Here is a 21189-nt window from a genome sequence, read left to right as displayed (position 1 = left end):
CGTCCCGGGTGAGAGACAAGCATGCAAAGAATGGGGGGACAAGGAGGAAAAGTAGAGGACACTGGGGCTCAGGCCGAGACCCCTCACGGACGCAGCGCCATTCTGCGTCACTGTGACACCTTCAGGCGGGTTCCCCTCTGTCACAACTCGCCAGTTTTCCCTTCTGTAAACCGGGTCGTCATAATTCTGACCTCATAAGCTTGTGGGAGGATTCACTGACAGAAAGGAGGGCTCCTTGTGGCCACTAACCGGTGGTGAGCATGAGATTTAGGAAGAAGGAGCAGAAAGAAGGGGAAAGGGGAGGAGAGGAGCCCTGGGGCGGGGCGGCCAGGTCCTCAGGGGCAGCTGCTTTCCTTCTGGGGCCACCCGGGGACCTGCACTGGGAGCAGAAAAGCATTTCAGTCTTGCCAGCCTGTGAGCAGGAAATATTGAGCTCTGTGAAGTCCACGTGTTTCTGTTGGGCGGGGTCTGGGGAGGAGGCAGGCGGGGCTCCGCGAGGTGGGGCGGCGCCCACTGCCCACCAGAGGCCGCTTTCCTCCCAGAGAACGACGTCTCCTTGGAGGGGATCTGCTCGGAGGCCCCGCCTCTCCCGCCCCATCTCACACACCTTTCTCCCCCTTCGCTCCAGCCACTCAGGCCTTCTCCCCATTTCTGGAAAACAACGGGTGGTTCTCTAGTCTGGCCCTTCCACCTGGGGCTGTCTCTGCCCAAGAACCCTCCTGGAGAGCTTCCCACTGCTGGTGGGAGGGAAGCCAGGGTGGCCTGTGGTGTTGAACCCGCCCCCGCCTTACCTGCAGCCCCCCTTACCTGCAGCCCCCGCCTTACCTGCAGCCCCCCTTACCTGCAGCCCCCGCCTTACCTGCAGCCCCCCTTACCTGCAGCCCCCGCCTTACCTGCAGCCCCTCTTACCTGCAGCCCCCGCCTTACCTGCAGCCCCCCTTACCTGCAGCCCCCGCCTTACCTGCAGCCCCTCTTACCTGCAGCCCCCGCCTTACCTGCAGCCCCCGCCTTACCTGCAGCCCCCGCCTTACCTGCAGCTCCTCTTACCTGCAGCCCCAGCCTTACCTGCAGCCCCCGCCTTACCTGCAGCCCCCCTTACCTGCAGCCCCCCTTACCTGCAGCCCCAGCCTTACCTGCAGCCCCTCTTATCTGCAGCCCCAGCCTTACCTGCAGCCCCCGCCTTACCTGCAGCCCCCCTTACCTGCAGCCCCCCTTACCTGCAGCCCCCCTTACCTGCAGCAGCCTCTGCCCCACATCACTTGTCACACTCACCTGGTTGGACCATCTTTCCTGCTCATCGTCACAGCCCTGGAAACTGCCATCCGTATTCCAGTCACTCACTGTCTGTCTCCCCCACTGGGATGTGGGGGGAAGACTGACCATGGACAGACCTCTCTGGTCCTGTTGGCTGCAGCCCTGGGCTCTGGCAGAGCACCTGCCAGAGCGGGTCTTCCATACGCGTCGTCTGGGTGGGTGGACGAACGAAGGGAGACCCCTCTTCGTGGAAGAATGTTGCAGCTCTTTTCAGCACCTGATGTTTTATTGATTTCTTTATGGCAGTCAAACCCACACCACATAACAGCTACCATTTTAGCCATTTTAAAGTGACCGATTCCGTGACATCAAGGGCAGTCACAGTGGTGTGCAGCTCCTGGTTCCAGAACATTTTCGTCACTGCCCCACCCCCGCCAAGGAAACCCTGTACCTGTTAAGCAGTTGCTGTTTTTATTAAAAAACAGGGAAATAGGTTTTGACTTGGACAGTTTGGGACGGATGACAAAGTGTGGTAAATATTGTCGGGCGTCTGCGTTTCCTTTGCGAGCCAGGGCAATCTGTCCTGATAATGATGGCGGCTGCACAGTGATGGCTGCACAGACTGTGTCTTCAGACGTGTACATTAAACCAGCTGCATCATAAAACTTGCTGAAAGATCGTCTTAAGTAGGTTCCTCAAGTATTTTGAAATCCTTGGGGCATCCTTTGCAAGTCTCTGTTATTTAAAATTAAGGTACCAGACACTTCATATTTAGCATTTTCTGCTTCAGAAGCGTGTTTGGGACGGGAACGCAGAGTCTCTGGGTGCCCATAACAGTTTCAATTTCATCACAGCGAGATTTCTTCCCCCACGTGGAGGAAACGCAAGCAGTTAGTGTTTGAGTAGCGTTTGGGACCACACATGCATTTAGTAGGGTAAAATATGGAATCTGATAGCGGAGGCTGCACCTACTTGGGGAGGAGAAAGCTTAGGTCGGTGAGTGCCAGCTCCCCCACCGGTGCCTCCTCACCCCAAAGATCAGATGGGCTGTGGGACATTGGGTCAGAAGTGTCACGGCTGGTCCCAATGTCACAGCAAAGGGACAAGACGGAATTTAGTGGGGGAGCCTCTGGCCGGAGAGAGGTCTGTCTGTGGTTTCCTCACCATGTGGCTTTCGAAAAGTCAGAGAGCCTCTGCGGCTCATTGCTCTGTCCACTCGGTGACAACAAAGCCGCCCTTCAGCCTGCACCCCCACCTGCAGTCGCCTTCTCAGCACAGCCGGCTAGAGGAGCTAAATGATCAGGAAAATCAAGCATCTCAAGAAGCCCAAAGCAGTGGAAGTTGCAGAACAGCTTAATTTACAGCAGCTCAAAGCAAACTTCCTTTCTTCCTGCTTCTCTGTCTTCAGCACATGAGCTTGGTCTCAGGCCGGTTCTCTTGACTTTGGCGAGATGGCAGCTGAAGGCCCAGGGTTTCCATCACGACCCAACAATGTTCTGTGTGTCCCTTTTATCAGCAAGGAAACCTTTCCCAGGGTCTTCCCGGCACATTTTCTCTCACACCTCATTGGTCAGAATTGGGTCACATGCCCAGTCCTAAGCCAATCACTGGCAAGGGAAAGAGACACCGTGATTGGCCTAGATGGTTCTGGATTTACCCCTGAGCTGGGATGGATGGGGTCACCCTCTCTGACCAGTGAATGCACTTTGGGTAGGGAACCAACACTCCATGCCACGTGCAGGAACGAACTGCTTGGATCAGTGGATGGCGCTATTCGAGTCCCCTCTCACCCCAGCCTGTCACCCCCTCTACCATTGTCAAGGTTTCGGGGACACACGTATTGCTCTGGTTATTCATCAGTCAGCACCATGGTTGGATGGCTAGTGGTCCCAGGAAGTGTTGAAACTCAGAGCAGTCATTTCATCTAAACCAGGGGTGTCCAAACTGCGGCCCGCGGGCCAACTGCAGTCCACAATCCATTGGTAATTGGCCTGCAGCAAATTCCAAAAATATATCTAGTTTACTTAAATAAACCAGGTGAGGCAATACTACTTCACCTCGAGTGAGTGGCCCGGCTGTTTGTGTATTTTACCGCGTATGGCCCTTGGTGAAAACTGTTGAAAAAAATTTGGACACCCCTGCCCTAGACCATATCCACCTTGGATGGGGGAAAGAAACAAACACAAAAAGTTCTCCACCATATTTTCAAGAGCAACTTTAAAAAAGCCTTCACAGGAACATTTGAAATGATCTTTTGATGGGTGTTCAGACGCATGGTAATGGCTTCTGACACTGGGAGTTTTGCACGGACTTTTGACACCGGGAGCAGAGAAGAGCATTTGTGTGTTTTTTTCCTTAATTTTGATTTTTTGATAGAGTGAAACGTCTATCCGAGTCTACAGTGGAAAGATGCAGCAATAACATCTCTGTTTCCTGATGCTGGAGATTGTTTCTTCATCTGAGCTGTTTGGAGTTTTGAGAAAACAGCCTGTAACTCAAGAGGTTGTGACAAACATCGTCAGGAAAAGCGATTTTCCATCCATAGCTCTTCAAGGAAGAGGGGGTTGTAAAAGGATCATGGATAATTGGCCCTGGGTGTCCCTACGGGACTGTAGCCCCCGGAGAAAGATCACCAAGTAGGGACACCGCTTATAAGGAACTCGCAGGTGGGGTGTTGGGGAACCTAATTTGAAATCTGGAAAAGTTTCTTACCAGGGCAAGGCTCAGAATCGGCTCGATCCCCTGGTCAGTTTTATTTTGTTGCCAGCAAACTTCTATCAGTTGAGCCCCCTACCCCCTGCCCGATACTGGATAAGCCGTCTCTAGGTCCTGTTCCCCACCTCCTGGCAAGCCACTCAGCACCCGGCGTCCACCTGTAATTGTCCATGGGTCTTGGGTATCGTGGCAGTGGGGTGAGCGGATCTGCAATATAATCACAGCTTAGCTGGACCCAGGTTTCGGAAGACCCTAAATCTTGTTTAATACATTCAGTGCTGGCTGGCCACATGTGGAGAAAGAGCATTCCCTTCAAATACCTTAAATACTTCCAGCGCACGGCCTTAGCGTTGTTTATAGGTCATGAGTTATTGAAGTCTAACCCACAACTTCCTCCTTACATTTGAGTTGAGAGTAGCTACCAGGCTGGACTGGAGAAGCAGAGCTGGTACCAGTCAGGTTTGCATGGCCAGTCAGGAAAGGACAGGCAGCGTGTGCTGACAGACGAGTGTGCACTAACGGGAAAAGGGCAGAGTCTAGTGTATCCAAATTGAATCCAAAGGATGTCACGGGCATAAAACGCTCTTCTTTTTTAGAAGGAGGTCAGGTATGCATGCAAACATGTCCCCAAAGACCTCCCTTCTTTGGGCTTCAGGAAAAGGCAGAGTGAGGGCCCCAGGAACTCCTGGACCAGACTCACTGTCCCCTCTCAGCTCCTCTCCGCTCGCTCTCACCCTGTCACTGTGTGGTCTTGTCCTGCATAGCTTCCTCCTCCAGCAGTGTGTCACCTGTCCCTTGCATTGACTGTGCTTTAAAATCCACGCCTCTGGCGGAAAGAACTCCAAACTGGGACTGCCAAACACCTCACACTGTTCCGCCTATGCCTGGACCTCAGGCCACTCACGGCCGTGTGGGCCTCAGTTTCCCTCTTTATAATGAAGTGATTATACAGGATGCTGACCACGCTTGCTTCCGCTGCAAACATTCCATGATCCCAGCTTATAAATAAAAGATGTTAACGCCTCATTAAGTGCTGCTAAAATGTATATTTTATAATAATTCTCAGGCGCGATCAGAAAGACTGACAATGGCCTCGTTTTAAGATGTGAACCCCCAAGTCTCTATTTTAGAATTTCAAGCCCCCTCCTCCTCGTTCACACCATTCTGTGGTACTTCCCTCCCTCCCTTAATCACTCGGATTAAGGCCAATCAAGATGGACTGCAGGAAAGGACTGTCCCTTTTGGGCCACCAACCCCTGCAAGGGTTGCTGGAATGGCCATAGGTCTGACAAACTGGATTTATCATATATGTGTCCGGATATCCTAGACCCAAGACAGCAGGTCCGACACTGGCTGGGGAATGCAGTGCAGTAACTGGCTTACATCTGGGGTCCGCAGGGAGGCAATTGCACGTAAATGAAATGGGGAAGGTGGGGACCCACAAACGCAACCCACGGACATTGAGAAGAAACTCAAAGTGAAGGAGGTGGAGAGCCACTGTGACCGGACCACCTGTGTCCCGTCTTCAGCAGTGGCCACGGTGCAGGGCGTCTCTGCCACTGAGTCAGGCGTAAAGCAGGTCTGTCCCTTTCTGGCCCTCACTCTTTGTAGTGGTTGAGTGAGGTCCTCAAAAATGACCATCTACCTGGCCCCTCAGAACGAGACCTTATCTGGAAATACGGTCTTTGAAGATGTGATTAAATGAAGATGAGGTTAGACTGGATGAGGGTGGGGGCTGCATCCAATGACTGGTGTCCTTATAAGAAGAGGAGAGGACACAGAGAAACAGAGAGAAGAAGGCCGTGGGAAGGAGACAACACCTGGCGGAGACTGTTAGACAAAAACAACCAAAAGCACACACTCTTAAGACATGACATGGTCTCGAGGGGCGTGTCTGAGAAGACTGTGGCTTTGTAACCCCAAATAATAGTTTTTCACTGTTCTTCTTGCACTTAATTATGAGAAGCTGACATTAGTTTTTAGAGGTTGAGTAATTAAAATGAGCCATGAGCCAGGTGGTTTGTAAATAGGTTAAAATTGCACTTTATTTGTTAAAGACTGGAGAGGATACGGAGGTAAAAAGGCTAATGGACTGGGAGCTGGGAAACGGAAATGGTTTTGTGACGACGTGTGCTCTGTCCGGCTGCTTGGCACCAACAACAGGTGGATGAGAACAACAGGTTGGATGAGAACTTCGGACGCTGAGCCGAGTGCTGGCGGGCAGCCCACGGACTCCCTTTGAGGCCATGTGGTCACTGCCTGTGGTGTAACACGGCTTGGGGGCCAGACCAGAAAGCAGAGCAGCCACATCTCGGATCCCCCATCCACGACATCAACTCAGGAGTGATGGGAATGGCGGACGAGCCCCTGGTACCCACATCTGTGTTCCGGGACCTGTGCTGGCAAAGATGAGAAAACCCAATGAGGCACGAAATGGAAACGCAGTGATAACAACAAAAGTAATGTAAGAGTTGTGTGCGGATGGATGTGAGTAGGCAAAGAAGACACAGAAGTATGAATGCGTCAAGGTGAGAAAACAATGTATCGAAATCTGCATCCGTTCTGGTGAGACGCTAACTGTGCAAATCAGTCTTTGAAAATTATAAAATTAGTTGAATTGTGTAGAAACTTTGAAAGCGGAGGAGACAAAGCTCTTTCGCTTTCACTGCTGACATTAATTGCTTCTGCATGGAAGACAAGTTCTTGTTTTGTTTGTCTGACTTGTGGCACCAGCGCTCTCTCATACTGGGACTTACGCAAAATTAAAAAAACAAAAACAGAAAAACGCCAGCTCTTCCTGCTGACACTTTACCGTCATCTGTCAGAAAACAGTTTCAGTACAAGCAACTTCACAGCCATGGGCGAGAAAATGTCTCGGGAGAAATATCCATTTTATCAAATTTAAGGTCCCTTCTATTATGAGATGTATCAGTACTTTATAGACCATGAATCAAGAATGCCACCAGCGACGACTGGCAGATGCCAAGTGTTTTAAAATGGACCTCAAGGGAAGGACAATTAAAGTGTGAAAAACGTGTGTCTTGGAATTGGGGACACGGGAGTATACAAATCTATACTCTGTGCTCACTAGATGCTACTTAGGTTTATTTTCCCCAGAATCTCCTGAAGATTACCTTGCTCAGTTAGTACATATAACAGAGTATGAGGCACATTGTACTTCATATGAATTTTTTAAAATGAAAAACCTAAATTCTTTTCAGCATGTAGTTATTGGAAGTGATTTTAGTGATGCTGTAAGGAAAAACATAGGGTTTTTTTTTGCTTACGTAAATCCCACATGACCTATATTGGAATATGATAGGAGCCGATTCTGGATGGTAGTCCTTCAGCCCTGAAAATAAGTCGTGAAATCGCAAAGGTGAGAGGAATGTGCTGGGCACGGCAAAGGCTGACATAGGGAGAAGAAACAGCACAAGTCGTGAGTGAGCTACACAGTGTCTTGGGCCTTAGACATTTTATTGTGACAGCAAATAACAGTTTTGTGACACAGGATACTGGTGACTAAACAGCAAGTCACAATATGAAATAAAGGAAATTAGAATGGATTCCTTTTCACACAGGCAACACACACCGAGCAACATTAATAACAAAAATCCCAATAAATTTGATTGAATTCTCACGCAGGCTGGAAGTCCCATCTCTTCAGTTGAAGAAGCCACACCCATCCTTCTTCCCTCTGCTGGTTCTCACTGAAGTCGGGGTCTGACCAGGGCCTGAGGGCATGAGAGCCGTCCTTGGCTCTTGTGGGGCACGGTACGGTCATAGATACCGCGATGTTCACGCCACAAAAAGACACCACTGCCGGGTGGTGACACCCCCTGGCTGGAAAGAAGATGGACTGGTAGCTCGCTTCTCGTGTTGTGTATTTGCTGGGTTATTTAAGAATACTCAACCCTGCTATGGAAAAGAAGAGAAAGAAACAAATAAGATGGATAAGAGGAATTGAATATGGGGCTGTGTTGTGCACAGGTGAAATCGGTAGGTCATTGGGTGCAGAATGCGGGTAGAAGAGGATGGAAGGGTCCTGTGTGGAGGCATATGAAGCATTAAATGTTCATGATACACGGAATATGTGTACACATGGCACCAGATCCATGGTGTGTTATATACACACGAGGCAAACAATGTAAGATCATGAAACTTTTAGAAGAAAATAGAAAAACATAGGCGAGGCATTGGATGGCCATGAGCCCTTGAACAACCGCCGCATACTGGCCCACTCGGTGCCATGTGCGCCCTGAGCCCAAGCGAGGGAGGTGAAATATTTGGTCATCAGACTGAGGGTTTCTCTCATTTGCACCCAAACATGGCAAATATCCAGTAATGAAAGGAAACTAGGCTTTGGCTGTGAGCACACCGGAGTGTATACAGATATCGAATTATAATGTACACCTGGAATTTATATAGTGTTATTAACCAATGGTACTTCAATAAATTTCGTTTGAAAATGGCCTGACTAATACAAAGGAAAATGTTTTAGGGCCATGAAGTGGAAGACATTGTTGGAACTGGACTGAGTAAGGGAAATTTTTATCAGAGAGACGGCATTTGAACTGACTAAAGTGTGCTTGTGAAAATAAGCGAGACATTCGAGGGTGAGCGGATAGTCGGAGCTACAATGTGGAGCTGGGGTTTACTTTTAGGTGGGTGTGTGGACCACTCACTGGTCCTCCCAGGGTCATCAGTTCGTGTTGACTCTCACAGTCTGTTTGTTGATAGTATCCTGTTTCTTTCTCAGATTTCTCCCGGTTTGGATCCAAAATCAAGCAATCGCCCTTTGCTTAGGGTACTGAACAAGCACAAATTTCCCGACACCGACACCTAATTCTCAGGAGTTCTGAATACACGGCAACACATTCCTTGGAGACAATGTCCTGGGCTTCCTTCTCGCGTGTTGACGTCCTGGAGACCCATCCAGGGAGACAGTAGGATGGGGGGAGCCATCCTGCAAGTGGGCCAGTGTGGCCTCCGGCAACAGAGCGTTTGCCTTCCTGTAAAGGAGGACGTGGAGGGAGGCGATGGTTCAGGTAAGTCACACACTTGGCCGAAGGCAGCTCCGTCAGACCACTCACTCTGTGTCAGTAACTGTCAGGATTCTTGAAAAACTCCGTTTCGGGGCATGTGTCAGAAACGGATCACTTAACATTCTGAAAGCTGCACGCACACCGGGGGCCGTGGGGAAACCTCTTACAAATTCTTAATCATGGTGGGCATTTCAGAAGCAGAGGTGGGGAGAGGAGGAGCCCAAGGTCTAAAACGGATCTCTGCTGAGTCCCGTGTGAGTGTGTGTGTGTGTGTGTGTGCGTGTGTGTGTGTGAGTGTGTGTGTGAGTGTGTGTGAGTGTGTGTGTGAGTGTGTGTGTGAGTGTGTGTGTGAGAGTGTGTGTGTGAGTGTGAGTGTGAGTGTGTGTGTGTGTGAGAGTGTGTGTGTGTGTGCGTGTGTGAGATTCCATGCTTATGTTGTTTTCTTCTGAAGGAAATATTCTACAGGATAAATTTATAAAAAAAATAGTTTCTACTTGAAACCAAACCTGCATCATGTTTTCATTTCTAATGAATACCTCCAGAAATTATGTCCTAACATTTACAAGCCTCCTGCACCCGTGCTGTAGTTTTTTGTGTTTTGTTTTCCCTGCCTGGGATCCCTTCCCCAGATTCTGGTCACAACACCTGGATCTTCAGTGGGGATCCATTCCTGCCCTGCTCTGAATAGAAATGCCCTCTAGTGGGGTCACATGACCACGACTGGCCAATCAGTGTAGGTCCACCCCTGGCTTCAGTGATTGGTTCAGACATGGTCACTTGACCCCATCAGCTTTCCTCACTTGCTAAGTCCCGCTCAGAAATTTTATGGATGAGAAATATAGCATTTGTGTAGTTGCCCAGCTGTGCATATGAGTGGGTGCTAGCCACACACACACACACACACACACACACACACACACACACACAGAGGCTTTGCAGGAGCATCTTGTTGCACAAACGGACGCAACGTGCACTTACCTTGTCCAGCCCTGAGAGTCAAGTTGGCCTGGTCTCGCCAGCCTGGGGTCACAGGAGCTGGGTTGTAATGGATGAGGCAGCAGAGGCTTTAATTCTGACCATGCTCCTGCTCTGTTTCCTTGTGAAGTCTTTATTAATTGTGCCCTCACTTCAGGCATCGATTTTTCCCATTTAGTTACAGCTGAGCACGACATCCGGGCAGCGTCTTGGATGGTCACGCACTAGAATTGTCTTCTGGGAAATTACTTGCGTGCAATGCTGGCCTCCAAACACACTGCCAGCCATCTCTTCTCGAGGTCATGAATCAGAGAGGTTCACAGATCAAACTGCAGTGCTCTAATTACACGTTTTATTAAAAACATTTAGCAAGAAGCAAGGCGATTGCAAAAACTGTGCACGCATGTCCATAGGACAATTATTCATATAACAAGGAAACGACCAAACGTCCATCAACTGCTGAGTGGATAAACAGCATGTGTTACGGCTACAAATGGGGCGTGTATTTTATTTGGGGGTGTGTTTATAAAACACTCTGGGAGAAGCTGACAATATAACAGTCCTGAGTGTTCCATCCATGAATAGGGTTTATACCTCTCCACTAATTTAGGTCTTTTACTATCTTTCAGCAGCATTTGTTCAGTTTCCATTGTAAAGGCCTTTCACACAGTTTATCCCTAGAATCCACAGTCTCCTTAGAGAGACACCCTCACGTGTCCAGCCGGAGGCAGCTTGGGGCACAGGGGATGGCACATCTGGCTGGCTGCCCTGTGGACTGGGGTGGTGAGGGGCCTGGGGGGCACTGTCCAGTCAGTAGACAGACACACAAACCCTGTTTCCAGCATGGCTCCCTCCCTCCTGGGTCTGGGATACAAAATCCCCCTTGAGTTTTGCTCTGCAGAGACGCAGCTCCAGTCTTCTGTCAGTGCAGGTGGGGGAACTGCCTGGCCTGTGAAGCGGGAAGAAGTGGTGAGGGTCCCCCACCCGCCCTGAGGAGACTCCTGTCTCTGACTCCACCCGTGCCCGTATCTCAGAGGCAGGCAGAGCCCTGCGTGTCTGAGGCCAGTGACGTTCCCCACACCGCAGAGCGCTCCCCTGGTGGGGGCCCCTGTGCCAGGCCTGGTTCAGCTTTCCACGGCCATCACCTCCGTTCCCAAACACCCCGGTGTTTTGGCTCACAGGTCCCTTTTCCCATTTTCTTTGTCCTTTTGAGTTTATCCCTTTGTCATCCCTTTACATTTTTGCAGATTTTAGGAAAGAATTCGCGTAAGCCCGTGTGCTCAGCTGGCATGTTTCACCACCGTGAGGGAGGGGCATGTTGATTCTGGTTTTCTCCTGGTCCTTCAGCCGCTCTGTCTGCAAAGCTCTGATACCAAGGAACGCTTGAGTGGCACAACCACTCAGAAGGCAGTGCTGGGCAGTGGTTTCGGGCACCATCGCTGGAACCACCAGTTCCTGGCTATGTGACTTTGGGTGGATTTCTTAACCTCCTCTGTGCCCACATTTCTCATCTCTAAAAGAGGGGTGATGAGTGAGTGACCTACTCATGGAATTAAATGTGAAGGCTCGGCACCGGAACATAAGTGTTGTTATTCTACTTTGCCTCCATCACCTAAAGTTTAAAAGGTGCTGCTCAAAGGTTGTCACCAGCTACAAACAAGTTGCAGACACCCAGGGAGACCAAGCTGGGCTCCTATTTTCCTAATTACTCCCTGCCCTTCCTTGTCCATTTCTTCCTGTCCCTCCAGTGAGAGACAGGAGAGCAGCGTCTGTATTTTTACGGCCTTGTTTTCCTTGGTTGGTGTCGCTATTAAGTGAACGGCACGTCCCGGCCCTGGGGACTTCAGCATTGCCAGAACGTTAATATCTCTGCAGACGGACGAGGGTAGAGCAGTCAAGAAGATGTCACAAAGTGACACCCCCTTTCCATTAGCCTGAGAAGAATATGACATGAGTCCATTGCCACCAGTCAAAGGGCCATTAGCATTTCCTTTATTTTAGAAACATTTCCGGCGCTTTTTTCCCTATGCTGGGCATTTCTTGTATGATTTCTTTTCATGTCTTGCTCAGTTGACTGAAACCGGACCTGGGGAGTGAGCTCGGAATAAATGCTTAGGGGTGACAATGAGCATGGTGACCTGCTCAGATTAAATGGCTCCTTGGAGCTTGAAGAGGCCATCTGACTCTGCTCTGCCAAGTAGGGGCTGCTGAACACAGCAGCTGAAATTATTCTAGCTCCAGTTTTCAGAAATTCAATTCCTCTGATTTGATTAAATTCAAAAAGGAGTTTTGACGACGTTGGATGAATCAGGCTCTTACAGTTCCTCCTTTCTGTCTTCCCTCATTGCATTCTTTCTTTCTCACTTTCGTCCGCCTGCCAGTGCAGTCGCACTCAGCTGTTTGTCTTTCGTTCTGTCTTCTCTTGCTGGGAGTCAAGTCTGGAGTGTGTGTTCCACTCTGGGATACACAGTGAGCACGACGCAGGCCCTGGGCTCCAGGGGCTCAGCGAGTAGACAGCTGTGATGCGAGGAATTACCGACTGTGTGGAAAGCCTGGTGTCCCACGTGTCTAAACAGAGAGCTGGGAGGTGGAAATCCCAAGAGGGAAGCTTCTACATCCAGGAAAGTTAGTGAACCTTTTATACATGCAGTGACATTTGAACTGGGCCATACCAAATGCAGAGGATTTTGGTAAGTGGAGAGAGTAAAAGGGAGCCAGCTGTGGAAGGCAACGTTACCTGGGAAGTGGTGAGGCCGTCCAGGTGGACAAAGTTGGGGCAGGGGTGTGGAGGGTGCCAGGATGGAGTGCTGGAGAGCTGGGCCGCAGGGATGGGCCAGGCTGTCAGCCCAGTGAGTTCAGAGACATAGTGGCATCGTGCAGGTCTGTGGCCAGGGGTGACAGTAGGGAGTGCTGGGGACTGCGGCAAACTGTAGCTGGTTGTGCTGTGTAAAGACCAGCACAGGGCTGGCAAAACAGAACGTTGAACTGGCCACAAGCTATGGTCTGTTTGGGCTTTATCCTGTAGATCAAAAGGAGCCAGAGAGAAGTGGCAGGGAGGGCATGACAGATTCATGCTTTCTGTGCTCATTTTATATCTGGGACGAACGCTTTGGCCCAAAAATGCACATCTGACTTTGAAGTGGTATAAGAAACTCACTCAGCGTCTCCATTTGGCCTGAAGTCTTGGGGGTCAGGGCGGAGCAACACTCCTCGTGCTCCCAGAACTCTGCACCCCACCCCAGGACGGTGTCTCTCCTTTGCAGGAAAAGGCGAGTTTTCCAAGCCGCCTGCCACCTTCACACCCGTGGTGGACAGAATAATTGCCTACGCACCACCGCTCAAAGATGCCCACAACCTAGTCCCAGAAGCGGTGAGTATGTTACCTTACGTGGCAAAAGGGGATTTGCAGGTGTGATTTATTTAAGGCTCTTTGATGGGGAGATTGTTCCAGGTTATCCAAGTGAATCCCATCTAATCACCAGGGCCGGGAGGCAGCGGAGGCCGCTGGGTCCGAGGCGGACGGGTTGTGAGGATGGAAGCGCGTCTGCACTGGGGAGCTGGGAGCCAAGTGGTGTGGAAGCCTCTGGACACTGGAAAAGGTAGGGTGATGGGTTCTTGCTTAAAGCGCCTCCTCGGAGGAAGGCGGTCTTTGATTTTAATCCTCTGACATTTGTTACCACTTCTGAAATTCAGAACCCACCGTCAGCTAATTGTGTTATTTTAAGCGACTGAGTTTGTGGTGATTTGTTACAACAGTGGGAAGAAATGAACACGCCCTTCCGAGTGACCGGAGGCAAAGCATGGGGCGGGTTGGGGGGATTCTGATCCTGTATTCCTTCAAGAAAAGGAATTGTCTTTGCAATGGGACAGCGCCACTGTTGGCCCAAGGGTGGAAAAGCCTGAGAGGTTTGCTACTTTAAAGTTGTTTTCGTTGTTACTTTTAAAGAGGAGCCTGACGTTGACACAGGTGCTGAGTGATGCCTGGTTCAGTTGTCCGGCCTGTGACTGGAGGACACGAACCCGGGCGGGCGTTCAGGGTCTATGTTTGACAAGCCTGTGCCTGCCTCTCAGGCAGGGAGTCTGAGAAGGAAGGCCGAGCAAGTGGCTTGGGGGTGGGCGTGGGGTGGGCGCGGGGTGGGCGCGGGGGTGGGCGTGGGGTGGGCGCGGGGGTGGGCGCGGGGGGGGGCGTGGGGGTGGGCGTGGGGTAGGCGTGGGGATGGAGGGAAGGACGCTTTATGGGCACCAAGAAGTGAGCCAGGGGCTCCCGTTGCAGCGTGTATGTGAGAGCTCCCCAAGTTCCTAGGCAGTTTTGTTGGGGTTTTCTGGGAAGCCACTGTGCTTTCTGTGAAGGAGAGACTTGTTTGCGCACAGACTCGCACGGGGGTGGGGGTGGGCCTGCGCTGCGCGGCCCTGAGGTGAGCTTCTTGGGGGGGAACGCCGACATACTGCGATTGCCATGGGTGCCTTTGGGCAAGTGACTCAAGATTCGGAGCCGCAGGTCCCTTCTCTGGGTAGGGACGTCACAGTTCCTGCATTGTGGGCCTCTGTGGAGGTTACCTGGATGGCACCTGGTACAAGGTGAGTGCTCCGAGGGTGAGGGCTCTGGGGTGGGGAGGGCTGTAAGCCTAGACAGGCCAGCCTGGGGGGTTCAGATGTTGCCTGGGTCCCTTACCAGCCTGCCGCATGACTCGGGGCTTGTGGCCTGACCTCTCCTGTTATTTCACCTGTAAAACTGGGCCAACAAGAAGGTGTACCTGAGGGGAAGTGTGAGTGTTAAATTACTTCACCTGCGCAAAGCACTTAGGGCCACACGGGATGTGCCATCTGTTTTTCTGGGGCTGTGGGCCCTGGGCTGACCTAAGGGTCCGAGAGGTCGTGACTACTGAGAGGTTATCGCAGAGAAGAGAGACTGAATTATGTTCTGGATAAAGGTTCTGGCATCAGGTGGGATCTGTGTGGTGGTCTCTGCTTTGTCACCCTCTGGCTGTGTGACTTTGTCTAAGTTACTTGAGTTCTCTGTGCCTCAGTGTTCTCTTCGTGGAAATGGGGATAATGGGATTTACTGCACAAGGTCGCTGTGAGGATGACCTCGGCATAATGCCTGTCCCTGAGTAGTGCCCATACATGGCAGGAAACTGTGGTTCTTCATCATTACTGCCGCCCGTTGCATTATTGTTGTGGGTGTCACACAGACTGAGCCCGTGGGCTCGGAAGCCAGACTGCCAGGCTCCCAATCCTTGCTGTAAGCCATGCTAACTGTGGAGTGACAAGGTAGTAGCTTTTTTGTGCCTCAGTTTCTCCATCTGGAAAACAGAGGACCATCACCCTACCTCCTGTGTTAGTTTTCTATTCCTGCCGCAATAAGTTCCTACAAACTTGGTGGCTTGCAGCAGCCATTCATTGTCTCCCAGTTCTGTAGGTGACAACATGGTTGCTTCTCTGCTTGGCACGTCCCGAGGGAGACATCCAGCATCCACTGGCTGCTTTTCTCCTCAGGGGTGAAGCACCCTGCAGGCCCACACGGAGGGTGGCCACGTTCAGTCCCTCGCAGTTGTGGGACTGAGGTCTCTTCCTGGGCTCGACCCGGGGTCACTCTTAGCCAGGCCAGTCCCTGGGTCGCGGGTCATTTCAAAGACCGTGACCGATGCTCAAGGCCCTGTCACTTCAAAGCTGACTTTCTTTCCTTCTGCCTCCTCTCGGAATCTTCTGCCTCCTTTTCCTGCTTTTCATTAAACACCGTTATTGGTATACGGGTATCATTTGTGTGTCATACAGTTCGCTCATCTGCAATTCAGCGTCGTCTAGGATACTCACAGAATTGTGCAACCACCACCACAGTCTAACTTGTAAACATTTTCGTTCTCCTAAAAAGAAACCCAGTATAGGCAGGACCTCGTCAGAGATAATTGTGTTTGGTTCTTGGTTCCATAACAGCACACTAAAGCGAGTTGTCATCTTTCTACTGGGTGAGGGTCTTACCTTCAATTTGTAAAAAAAAAAAAAAAAAAAAAAAGGGAGGGGAGTAACATCTGCAAAGCACAATAAATCGAAGAGCAAGAAAATGAGGTGTGTCTGGACCCATTTATGTGGTTCCATGGATAAGGCCATGTCTTAAGGTCTGTTGATGGGCAGCCGTGTCTGGTATCTGACTGTATCACTGGAGGGTGGGGCGGTGGGGTGTCTTCAGGGCTGTTGCCCAGGCTACCTCGCAGGGTTGTGAGTCTGGGATGACTGTGTACAGTCAGAACATCGCGGGGGTATAGTCAGTGTTCAGTGGGTGGCGGCAGAGAGCCGGGGAGGGGCCCCCTGACTGGGCCGCCTGATCGGGCCGTCTGTAAGGGTCTAAGCACCTGGTGGGGGGTCATTTAACACTAGCAACCCAACCAGATGGAGTGACTGGGACCATCTGACAGATGAGGAAATGGAGCTACACCGAGGCGCAGGTGGCCACCTAGCCGACTTCTTCACCTGCCTGAGTCTGTGGCCAGACACGGTTTTAGACCCACTGCAGTTGCCCTGTTTATAGTGGAAACTCGCCGCCCCCCCCCCACGCTCCTAATAGCACCTCCATGCTCCATGGTTTTCCTTTTCCTACCGCATTTCTCAGAGCAGCCGAGATGTCACTGCACCTGGGTTCTCACCTGGGTGTGTGTTGGAACACCTGGGACTTAGGGCAGAGAGGCCTGGTCCCTGGCTGGTCAGGGTACGTCTTGGGGACCAGGCACGTCTGCTCTGGGTATGTTCTGACCACATGGATGCTTGAGAGGCCAAGGCACTTGCTGTGTGGAAGACAGAATAATGGCTCCCACAGGTGTCCACACCTGAGTCCCTGGAACCTGTGAAAAACCATCTTCTAGGGCCAAAAGGACCTCTTGCCTCACCTTAATCAGCTTAAGATAAGGCAAGGGCCCTGAGACGGGAAGTGTCCCGAATTACCCAGGTGAGCCCAGTGTCATCACAGCCCTTAAAGCAGACAGTGGCTGCTGCCAGGAAGACAGGTAGAAAGGTGAAGGGAACGTACATGGGAAGCATGAGCAGGGCTTCATCCTCTGTTGCTGCAGGGGGGCTGCGTGCAAAGCCCACATCAGGACGTGCGTGGAGCAGGGACAGCCTCCAGGAGCCAAGGTGGGCCCTGGCTGGCGGCGAGCGGGGAAGCAGAGATTTCCCTCTACCGTGTTTCCCCGAAAATAGCACCGGGTCTTATATTAACTTTGCTCCAAAAGATGCATTAGGGCTTAGTTTTCAGGCGATGTCTTATTTTTTCATGTTCAACAATCTACATTTATTCAAACATAGTCATGTCATCTTTTAGAACATCGTACTAAATGCATCCGTCTGGCTGACGACCTTAACTGGGGCTTATTTTCAGGGAAACATGGTAAAGTGGTAAAGAACTGAATTCGGCCAATCGCAGTGAGCTCGGAAGCAGACAGACCCCCAAGAGCTTCTGGAAAGAAGCGCGGCCCAGGCCTTTGTGAGCTGCTAAGCAGAGGATCCCACCGAGCCTGTGTCCGCCTGATACATGGTTGCTGTTTAAAGGTGTAACTGGTGGTACTTTGTTACAGTATTAAAAGAAAACTTAGGTACGCAGGTGCCTAGGTGGGCGGGGCCAGCCAGGTGGGCGGGGCCGGCCAGGTGGGTGGGGCCAGCCAGGTGGGCGGGGCCCGCCAGGTGGGCATTAAGAGACTCCCATGGCCAAGCCTGATATTGGAATTTGAAACAGTGCCCCGCAGTGACTCCTTCGATCAGGAAGTGAGGGGAGTTTTCCTTAGTGCTGAGGTCTGCAGTGGTGAGGTGCTCATCAAATTAATGTCCCTGGGCTTTGTTCAAGGTAGAAACTAATCAGCCATCTCTCAGTGACTGTTAACCTCTGACTGGTAGATTCTGTTTTCCGTTCCTGCTCATTTCACCCACTGAAAACATGAGATGCCTCTGAGACAGAGCGTTCATTGCTTGTCTCCACTCAGGGCTGTAGGCCGAGACTCGGGGTGACCAGAGAGAAGCCAGTTGGTCTGAACATAAGCTTTCCCTTCTGGGGGAGGCAGCGTAACAGCAATGCAGGGAGTGATTCCAGATTAATCGTAAGAACTTGATTTATGGAATCTTAGCCCAACCATGGAATCAGCTTTGGTGTCCGCGCTCTCCAAGGGAGGTCAGAGGCACTCAGTGAAACGGGGCACCTCCGGGCATCTGGAATTGGGTTCTCGGGAGATAATGTGGATGAGCATTGATCTTATGGGAATCCTGTGGGTTCCAGAATCTTCCTGCCCCCGGGACCCAAAATGACTTCAAATTAGACAAACTGCGGCAGCTCAGCCTCACCTCCCCAAACTTTGTGGGGACTCAGAGCATAAATGGTGATCTTGCAAAATGTGGAAGCATCCTCCAGACCGACACCCTCAGATCAGTCAGGTTACCCTCTCATCTTGGGGCCAGAGACCTCAGACCACACTGCCAGTTCATGACTGAGAATGAGAAGAAACCACTTTTCACCCTCGCCTGCCTTAGAATTGAATCTAGAACCAGCGGTGGTGGGGCGGGGCTTCACAGCTCGGCCAGCTACATCACAGGATAGAAATGTCCCCTCATCTCTGTCACCCTGGCCCATCAGAGCTGCCATGGGCGAGAGAGTCATGACGTTAGGGCTCCGAGAGCAGAAGCGTGTGCTGGGCCTTCCCCCAAGACGCCTGCCGTTTCTGTCTGGGACGGGTAGCTGATTTTCTCAAACGAGGATGCTAATTTTAAACAGTGGCATCAGAATGAAAAGTACAGCAGTAGAGATTTTTGCCCCAGGAAAACTAGTGATTTTAAGCTATGTATCAATAGGCACCAAAAAATAAACAGGCACAACAAGAAAACTGAGATGAAGTCAGAAAAGTTGAGAACATTTGAGGCTATTCTGTAATATTTCCTGGTTTAGGATTGTTACGTTACTTTCGGCTTCGAAGAACATGTGTCCCTTTCAGGTGGTGTGGGCCCAAACAAAATCAATGCCTGTTTGACCAGTAAGAAAAATGTATTTGTGTTGTACTATCTGCATGTGAAAATAAATCACAGGTTTGTGATGAGATTCACAAGACTCCATTCCACCCCGGCCCACATTCAGTTCCATGCTTCTGAAGCAACTTCTTTCTAAGCCTCGGAGACTTGATTCTCCTGCTGTTTTCCTCCAGGATGTTATAATATGCTTATAGTGCTATTTCTGTATTTACCAGCTTTAGACAACAGGGATTTACTCTTTTAGGAAAGAGAACTTTTTCTGTTCACACGTCTCTTTCCAGCTTCACAAGGTAGCTAGTGAGCTGGTCACCTGGCTGCTCTTTCTACTGCTGCCCGTTTTAATTGTTTCTTCTTCTGTCCCCTCTCATCTGCAACCTGAGCTATATAAGGTGAAGATATCAGAGTTTCTACTCTCACGTCTTTCCTGCCATCCCTGGCCTAGCTGCCCCCTTCTGCCAGCCACATTTTTACAGTTTCAAGGTTATTAACACTTATATTCCGTTCTATAAATACAACTGCGGCTTCAGCGCTTTTTCCATAGGTGAACTCTCAGAGCAGAAAAATACTAAGCAGCGTTTGCCTGAGTGGATGTGGAGTGAACAGGTTTGAGGATTAAAGCGAGACAATGGGTGCAAAGTGCTGAGGCCAAGAGCCGCCCCCCCCACCCCCCGCCAGTCCATTCTATGCGCTTCGTCAGTAGAAGCTTAGCAAACGTTATCAAGCTACAGATGACTGAATAAGCAGGTGCGGAGGCAAACACACAGGTAAAGCGGTGTCTTTTCCATCGCCGGGAGTGAGCTGGGATCCTTAATACTGTGATGTTACAGATTTACCTTTGCTGTACCACATTGGCTCCAGTGAAGCTGGTGTTAGTTGGAGTATTGGGATGAGGCAGATGGTGGTGTCCTCTTAGCAGCTGGTCCTAGCGTCCATGTGCAGTGGGGTGGTGTCCTCTTAGCAGCTGGTTCCAGCGTCCATGTGCAGTGGGGTGGTGTCCTCTTAGCAGCTGGTCCCAGCGTCCATGTGCAGTGGGGTGGTGTCCTCTTAGCAGCTGGTCCCAGCGTCCATGTGCAGTGGGGTGGTGTCCTCTTAGCAGCTGGTCCCAGCGTCCATGTGCAGTGGGGTGGTATCCTCTTAGCAGCTGGTCCCAGCGTCCATGTGCAGTGGGGTGATGTCCTCTTAGCAGCTGGTCCCAGTGTCCATGTGCAGTGGGGTGGTGTCCTCTTAGCAGCTGGTCCCAGCGTCCATGTGCAGTGGGGTGGTCCTCTTAGCAGCTGGTTCCAGCGTCCATGTGCAGTGGGGTGGTGTCCTCTTAGCAGCTGGTCCCAGTGTCCATGTGCAGTGGGGTGGTGTCCTCTTAGCAGCTGGTCCCAGCGTCCATGTGCAGTGGGGTGGTGTCCTCTTAGCAGCTGGTCCCAGCGTCCATGTGCAGTGGGGTGGTATCCTCTTAGCAGCTGGTCCCAGCGTCCATGTGCAGTGGGGTGGTGTCCTCTTAGCAGCTGGTCCCAGCGTCCATGTGCAGTGGGGTGATGTCCTCTTAGCAGCTGGTCCCAGTGTCCATGTGCAGTGGGGTGGTGTCCTCTTAGCAGCTGGTCCCAGCGTCCATGTGCAGTGGGGTGGTGTCCTCTTAGCAGCTGGTTCCAGCGTCCATGTGCAGTGGGGTGGTGTCCTCTTAGCAGCTGGTCCCAGCGTCCATGTGCAGTGGGGTGATGTCCTCTTAGCAGCTGGTCCCAGTGTCCATGTGCAGTGGGGTGGTGTCCTCTTAGCAGCTGGTCCCAGCGTCCATGTGCAGTGGGGTGGTGTCCTCTTAGCAGCTGGTCCCAGTGTCCATGTGCAGTGGGGTGGTGTCCTCTTAGCAGCTGGTCCCAGCGTCCATGTGCAGTGGGGTGGTGTCCTCTTAGCAGCTGGTCCCAGTGTCCATGTGCAGTGGGGTGGTGTCCTCTTAGCAGCTGGTCCCAGTGTCCATGTGCAGTGGGGTGGTGTCCTCTTAGCAGCTGGTCCTAGCGTCCATGTGCAGTGGGGTGGTGTCCTCTTAGCAGCTGGTCCTAGCGTCCATGTGCAGTGGGGTGGTGTCCTCTTAGCAGCTGGTCCCAGCGTCCATGTGCAGTGGGAATGAGACAGCGCATTGACTTCACTGAAAGAAGTGTAACTTTCATTTTCATGTAATTCAACATCGATTAAAATAAGCTCCCACATCCAA

The 21189-nt window shown here is 51.3% G+C and overlaps 1 long non-coding RNA gene across 3 annotated transcripts in view; it reads left to right on the top strand.

Moving 5' to 3' along the window:
* Window positions 1-21189, top strand: part of LOC141569167 (uncharacterized) — a 467986-nt gene that overhangs the window by 13615 nt on the left and 433182 nt on the right. For all 3 annotated transcript variants that reach the window (XR_016022426.1, XR_016022427.1, XR_016022428.1), the window contains exons 3-5: window positions 8729-9017; window positions 13253-13359; window positions 13472-13588. This is a non-coding gene — a long non-coding RNA (uncharacterized LOC141569167). The remainder of the gene's footprint in view (window positions 1-8728; window positions 9018-13252; window positions 13360-13471; window positions 13589-21189) is intronic.

The sequence above is a fragment of the Rhinolophus sinicus genome, chromosome 9 (genome assembly GCF_057876585.1).
Source record: "Rhinolophus sinicus isolate RSI-liver-muscle chromosome 9, RSI-T2T, whole genome shotgun sequence".
NCBI lineage: Eukaryota > Metazoa > Chordata > Mammalia > Chiroptera > Rhinolophidae > Rhinolophus > Rhinolophus sinicus.
The sequence above is the reverse complement of the archived record's forward strand: the minus strand, read 5'-3'. Positions and strand labels throughout refer to the sequence as shown.